Source organism: Thunnus thynnus, chromosome 11 (genome assembly GCF_963924715.1).
Source record: "Thunnus thynnus chromosome 11, fThuThy2.1, whole genome shotgun sequence".
Classification (NCBI taxonomy): Eukaryota; Metazoa; Chordata; class Actinopteri; order Scombriformes; family Scombridae; genus Thunnus; species Thunnus thynnus.
This window is the reverse complement of record NC_089527.1, coordinates 29,881,211-29,888,496: the sequence shown is the minus strand read 5'-3', so window position 1 is coordinate 29,888,496 and position 7,286 is coordinate 29,881,211. Positions and strand designations below refer to the sequence as shown.

The following is a 7,286-nucleotide window of genomic DNA, read 5'->3' as shown; positions in this document are numbered from 1 at the left end:
AGGAGAGAAGATACAAAAGCATTGTTTCACTGTTTCCACAGTATATTTGGTGTCTATACTGTAAGTCCATGTGACAATGGTAATGACAAGTCATTTGAGCGTACTCATTTCCTACTTGGCTTTGACATGCTACAGAAAACAAAAAAACCCCATCATGAGTCCAGGGCTAGACAACCCATCAACCATACACTGATCTAGAATAACAGAGTAACCTTTGAGTCCCTACAACTGGCTGTTTATGCACAGCTTGTCCACAATCAATAAGGTCTGTGCATATAGTCGCTGGTGCTAAGCAAAGTGTCTCTTAGCTGCTTGTTCTACTTTTCAATAGTAGTCACCTTATTCTCCACATTTTGAATTAAGCATTTTAGCACCACATTCCCAGACATCAAATCATCAATTTGCATCTGACTTTATTCTGGGCTTGCTCTGAACTTGCCCAATTCCTCTCTCATGACATCCAATATCTTAAACTTTCCAAGCCTTTTATCAATGGATTGCAGTAGAGCAATTTCTATCTCCATTGTTGGTTCACTCCCATCACTGTCAGAACATGCTCTTTTGCCTGGGGAGGGTCAGGTATCCTCATTGATATCCTTTAGAATCTTCTTGTGTCTTTGTTCCTAAAATTTGTTTCTTTCTGAAACATGTTCCCATTTGCTTTTTGATAGCTCATCTCCATAAATCTCTCCAGCTTTTCAATACACCCACTGGAATCCATATTATGTGATCAGGCCCAGTTTTGGGCCTGCCAACAAATTGCAGTGGAAGCAGCAGAAGGGTTTCCAGCGGGAGCAGGCCGGGGCAGAGGGAATCCACTAAAAATCACAACTCTTAGCAGTTTGGTAGTACGACTTATCAAAAACACTCAAACAGTATATTTGTTTCTTATAAAAATCTTTGAGATATATTAAATATACATTTAAAACAACTTGCAGGGCTAGGAGCTCAAGTGCATGGGAGCCAAAAAGTTCCCATGCACCAAAGTAAAAAGTTGAACTGGGGAATAACTGCTGATTCATTGCCAGGGGGATCATTTACAGCTGATGCTGTTTTAACCCTAAGCATTAGGAATAAGCATTCCATCCCTGACAAAGTCTGATGTGGTGTATTTTTACAAAGCAAAACAAAAAAAATTAAAGAAATTAAGTAATTGAGACTCACTTCCAAATCTGAAAGTAATATGCCAAGAAAATCTAATTTAACTTGAACTTTAAACCAACGTGAAACAATGTGTTCAGATGAAGAATTGTGGAGACTTCCAGTTAGAGCACTTGCTAATTTCTAAAATGAATCATTTCTTCTAGTTTATTAAGTATGATGCACTGATACAGATTAAACAGCTCCACCTCGACCAGCAGCAACATCAACATGTTTCTAACATATAAAAACATTTTAAAAACGATCTACTAAAACACTGCTTTCACTTTGAGGAATTGCGACATATGAGTATTTCCCACACTTTTTCCTCTACAGTTATAGGATAAGCAGGGCTGAGTTATGCTGCTCTAAGGGTGTGCAAAAAAATCGATTCACATAAGAATCGCGATTCTATCTCTGCCGATTCAGAATCGATTCAGAAATTCCAAGAATCGATTCACATTTTTCAGTCTTGCCTCGGCGCTTTTTTTCCATTTTTTCCTGACATGAATTAGCTCGCTAAATCCCATAGATGGCGCAATGACGCCGCCCTGGACCCAAATCCGGAGGCAAGAAGGAAGTGAAGTGTGTGTCATGGAGAGGCTGCGAGCAATGGAGTACCTGACAGAAAAACAAATACAACCTGGTCCATTAGCTAAAGGCGATCATTTGGACAAATCCTGGATTTTTTTAGGCCGAAGGGAAGAAGGGGCTTGACAAAACTAATGCCATTATCAGGCGCTGCAACTCACTTCCGCAGGTTTGTGCCATTGTGGGCTTAATTTATTTGTAACCACTGTGAAACAGTAAGACAATAACGTTTTATTGATCTGATTCACCAGCTTCCTCACTAACGTTACCAGCGCTCCCTCTCTTCATTCACTCTCTAGCTCGCTCGACCACTGCTTCTCTCTCTCGTCTTTTTGAAATGAGTCGGAAAGCCGTCAGCAAAGCCTAACTTTACTTTTAACGTTATCAAAGGAAGAGAAATGTCTTCCTAGTAATGTTTTTTGTCATATGGCAGGTTGTACAGCGTTACAGGTTGCGTTTCTCCAAAAGTTGATTCTAGCTCAACTTTCTCGCTGCGGCCCCTGCAGCCCTCCACCCCCGCAGTTTAACACACAACAGGTGTGCTGCCAGCTGGTTATCTGAGGACGGGAATGAGAAATTAATTATCTCTCAATGAAGAACGTGGTCTCCTTGAAGCTTATGACAGACTGCCAAAAACGATGCAGCAGCGTAACAAGCGTTTAAACAGCTGTTCTGCATTTTGAAACAGTCAATAAAATTCAGTAAATAGCGAAGCTGCCCGTTTCATTACTTTATATTCATGTAGTAAATATACAATTATCAATTAGATGGTAATCTGCATGAGAAATTAAGAAAAAGAAACAAAATTAGTTAGCCTATAGTGATCAATTTTCTTGTATGCGCTTTGCAGCTAAATGTAGCAGACAGCTATTGTTTGTTTGATTTTGTGAATTGAAGGAGGAATTTAAATTATTTGAGGTTTTACACTTAGCAGTTTATCTTTGCAATCATTTTTATTTTTGTATTAAGTATTCATTTTACCCTTTGTCTCAGGGCCGCTATTAACTAAGTGGACTAAAGGAACATAAATCTTACTCAGGTTGACATTGAGTAGTGTTGGGACTACATGTGGACCACAGTTTACCACATGTTTCAAGACTCCAAGAAACCTAAGCCCTGGGGGTTCGCACCCAAAGTGTGAAGCTCCACCCATGGATCCAGGTTATCAAAACTAGAGATTCCCCTCTTATCTCTCTCTTTTTCTCCATGAGGTGCAGCAGGAGCAGCTCCTTGCTCTCTTTCACACCTCCAGCAGCTGCTGGAGCAGCTCTCTGCTCTCTTGTGTGGCCTGCTCACAGCAGACACACACTTTCTTCTTTACGGCAGAAGACGCGAGAGCCTGCCTAAGACTCAGAAACTAAGTTTCCTTGTGCCAGCAGCTAACACACAAGTCTGCTGGCCAGTTTAACAAGTACAGGAGCCGCGAAATGGAGTTAGCTTGCCGCTAACTCTACACCAAGGAGTGACCTGGGCCCTCTGCACGACTGGAGTGCTGTCTGCCCAGCAACGCCTGCATCTTTCAGCTTCAGAGCCAAAGCCTTCTCAGCCTGACTCACCCACGGATTCACCGGCCACAGAGCAGGACACCACAAAGCATCTCTTACTTCATGGACTGGTAACAACTGGGCATAGCCTAGCAACACAGTGAAGCATAGTACGGCTAAGCAAGAATGTTTAACTCAAACAATGTACTGTACGTGTATTGATTTGGTTAAGGTTATACATTGAACTGTTGTTGTGATGTCCTTGTTGCCTATAGTCAGGTTACTGCATAGCCACACCGCTAGGTTAATGTTAGCATGCTTAACACGTGTTACATCCAGTAACTAGGCCTTGCATGCAACTAACCTCGTTTTAACCTGGCACCTTTAGCATACACCAATTGGCCTTGAATAGAGAACCACACAGTTAAGAGGTTAAAACCTAGTTTGGCAAACTTTGGTTCAGGCAGCACATGTGGTTCAAGACACCACATGGTCTGGCCTTTTATCCCTGTAGTTCCCTTTATCAGCCAAAGTGTCGGCATGCCATGTGCTCAGTCACCAGGTGACTGCAGCCATCTTGCTATTGTCTTCCCTACACACACACACACACACACACACACACACACACACTCACACATTCACACTTGTATATAGATACACTTAGCTAGATTAGTATTGTGTGTTGCTTTTACCCTTTTGTTAAATAAATGCTTTTGGATATACCTGTTGTCTGTTTTAATGTTGCACAAGAATGAGTTTTGCCAACCTCTGCTCTGTAAAGAACTCCAAATCCTTCAACCTTTACTAGCTATTGATATGGTGATTTTGTTTATAGTTATTAAATTAATTATTAATTAATTAATCCCAAATTCATAGATTAGTACACTTTGAGACTGAATTGGCTATCTTTTTCCCTGAGTCCAGGGTGGTGCCCCGTTATTATTAATTCTTATTAATAATTTTATTGATTTTAATAATTAACAATTATCTTTGATAATCATTAATTATTGCTGATAGCCAAACTTGTAGCCACGGCCCAACAGTAGTAAATGTTTACATTTGATTCAGTGTGATCTTTTTTATTTGAGACCTATAAAAGTGTCTGCTGCAGTCAAATGGAAAGAGTAACTCAAAACATCAATCTAGAATCAAATCTATGAATGTATTGAATTGAGAACTGATATAGAATCGCAAATCGAATCGATTTTGAATCGCGAATCATTTTGAATCGCAAATTGATTGTGAATGGAATCGTGACCCCAAGAAAACGAAGCGAATCGTGAGATTTCCTGAATCCTGCACCCCTATTGATTGAACAGTCTATCATCCCAAACAAGATGACAACTAAAAGATGGTTTCTGACAGTACATTGTCGGCACACTTGTGGAGGCAACCTCCTTCAGTTTTTTGTTTTTTTTTTCAGTTGTTGTTCTGTTAACCAATTTTTTACCTATTTTTGGTGAATGGATATCATGTCTCCTTTCTCATAAGGTCTCATAAGGTCATACCAGCATTCAGCCAGTGGGTAGGCACAGAATCAACAAATAGTTACAACAATAATTACACACTTTTTCGCCTCTCTTAACACCCTCTCTTGCAATTTTGTTGATACATTCGTTGAATACAATATCATCATGTACTTCCACCATGAACCTGCATCTGCACCATTGCAAACCTTCGACAACACACACACTTTATGCTTTCATCACAAATAAATCCACCCAAGAGGAATTTTTAGTTTGGAATTCAGTTTTTAAATAGTTTAAAATGAAATTATAACTGAGTTCCTACAAGACTTCTTAAGTTAGACTCTTCTAGCACAAAAAAACACTGTCCTGATAAGAATTACCCTTACTGATAGATTCCCCGAATCTTGCACAAACATTTCCTGTTTTTCTCTTTCAGAGAAACATTTTATCATATCTCTCTCATGCATATTATCTCAGTCGACCTCATGCATCCTGTAACAGTTCTTGTATCTTGTTTGTCCATCTCTCACTTTTTATAGTCTAAAATAGTGAAAAAAATCACAACAGTATTTTTCAAATTATTGTCAAACAGAAGTAATGTCTTGTTTGTGGTCTACTTTTTAAAATGTTGACACAAATACTGTAAACATTCTTACTTACTGGACATTTCCTCACAAATGTTTCTACCTGTGGGCATTGACTCTAAAGAGAAACACACACCAGCAGCATATGATGCCTGTCAAAGCACCCACACCTGTAAACTGTTGGTTGGTCATTGTTGGTTGACATGTGTTAGTCTATTTATAAGTGTTGACACATGTCAGCTCTTCAGAAACGCAGCAATTTTAGCACATTTACTTTCCAGATTAACACCTCTTCTCTTCCGTACCTACACCACTTCTTGTTCTTCTTCTTTCTCTGTCATCATGTTGTGTTCAGTGTGTGTAGCAATTTACTTGCGTCAAAGGCAATTATGTTCTGCATTGCTTCTTATATGTACCTAGGTGTACACCAATCTCTGCCCCATCTTCACAAATCGAATCACAAGACATTTGGCACTAAGCCCTCTTGTCTTCTCATTAAATTAACTTTATTGTTGGCATTTTGTATAAAAGTAGAGGTGAGGGAGTTTTACCGTAGTAAACATCATATCAGATCCTGATCTCCTACAGCCAGTCAGCAAATCTGTCAAGGAAAAGGGTTAGGGTTAGGGTTTTGGCTGTCATCAAAATATGGAAAAGCAAAACCCAGTGACATGTCAGTGATGGGCAAACTATTAACAAGACTAGGTCAAACCTTGGATATGGCTGGACTGTGTATGTTCACTGTGTGAATTGTGGCCAGTTTGTTATAGGGATAGTCAGTGGTAGTGTCTATAATGTGAATTCCTGGATATTAAATGTTCATCTGCAATTTTCTGTAGTGATTCCAGTGATATTTGTTGTTAAACAAATATAACTATAACAGACAATGAAGTAGCAAAGCACATAACATGGTTAAGCTATGTTTGAGTCAAAAAAGAGTCGATTATCATGGAGGCTGCAGTGGAAATTGTAAATGAAAAGTTTTAACATTAGCATTTTGGGTGCAAATTTAGGAGGCTTATCTCTGCCCAGTTCCTGCAGTTAGTCAAATCAAGCGCACCTGCAGAGCAGCCACGTATGACCTACTGAGCAATAATCTGGAAATTCGGGAAGAATTTAGAGAGAATTAATACTTTAGTTATTATTTAACTACTAGGCACCTGTTATGTTATTACAGGGTACAGTATGACCATAAAAAAAATCTGGATGTTTCAGGGAAGATGGAGTGATGACTTCTGCAGCATTTAATAAATCTGACATGATTTTATTTCAAAATGACCTTATTACCAACAAACAGGCAAAAAACATTGCTCCTTTTTCATTTTGGGGTACTGAAAATAATTATGGGGTACATCTGTGCGTTTATTTCGGAACAAAGGTCCAGGGGACAGTGTGTTGTCATGGATGCTGTCGGCCTCTGAAGACTGTCTCAGCTGTCATTCACCTCACCAGCAAATTTCATCACTTGACGCTCGTTTATGGCATCATGGCTCTGCCCATCATCGGTGGACACAATTCATCCACCAAAGATGTCACTCACTTGTGTGTAAACACATGTTGACAATTGTGAAGTCATTAAAATGTTGAAAATCTTCTCCCTGGCATTACGGCTCTTCAATGTACAAGCTTATCCTTTTTTCAGCTCTGTGCACGGTCTCCTGTCAACCCAGGAAAAAATATATAGCTAAAGCTAATATAAATACGGCTAAAGATAAAACATGAGGTATGAATCAGAACACATATATATGGTTCATATACTCTTCTGATTACAAACTGTGTAATTAATGTAGTTTGTTCTTCCATGTTTTAAGGCAAGTAAAATTGAAACAAACTGTTCTCACATTGTCCTCTGTAGTTACAGAGTAAGTTATGTTGGTTGTTCTCCTCTTGTTACATGTAGTTACAGGGTAACTGCAGGGTGTGTGGGCTGTAATCTTAAGTACTACTAGTTCCCCTCTTGTTACATTTAGTTACAGGGTAATAACAGGGTGTGCGGGCTGTATTTCAAAGCACTTCTA

General features: G+C 39.3%; 1 long non-coding RNA gene across 1 annotated transcript; it reads left to right on the top strand.

The window, feature by feature from the left end:
• The first annotated feature begins 1,266 nt into the window (after positions 1-1,266).
• Positions 1,267-6,862, top strand: LOC137193144 (uncharacterized). Its single transcript, XR_010930688.1, has 2 exons — positions 1,267-1,900; positions 6,647-6,862. It is a non-coding gene; the product is annotated as an uncharacterized lncRNA (long non-coding RNA).
• The last annotated feature ends 424 nt before the right edge of the window (positions 6,863-7,286 follow it).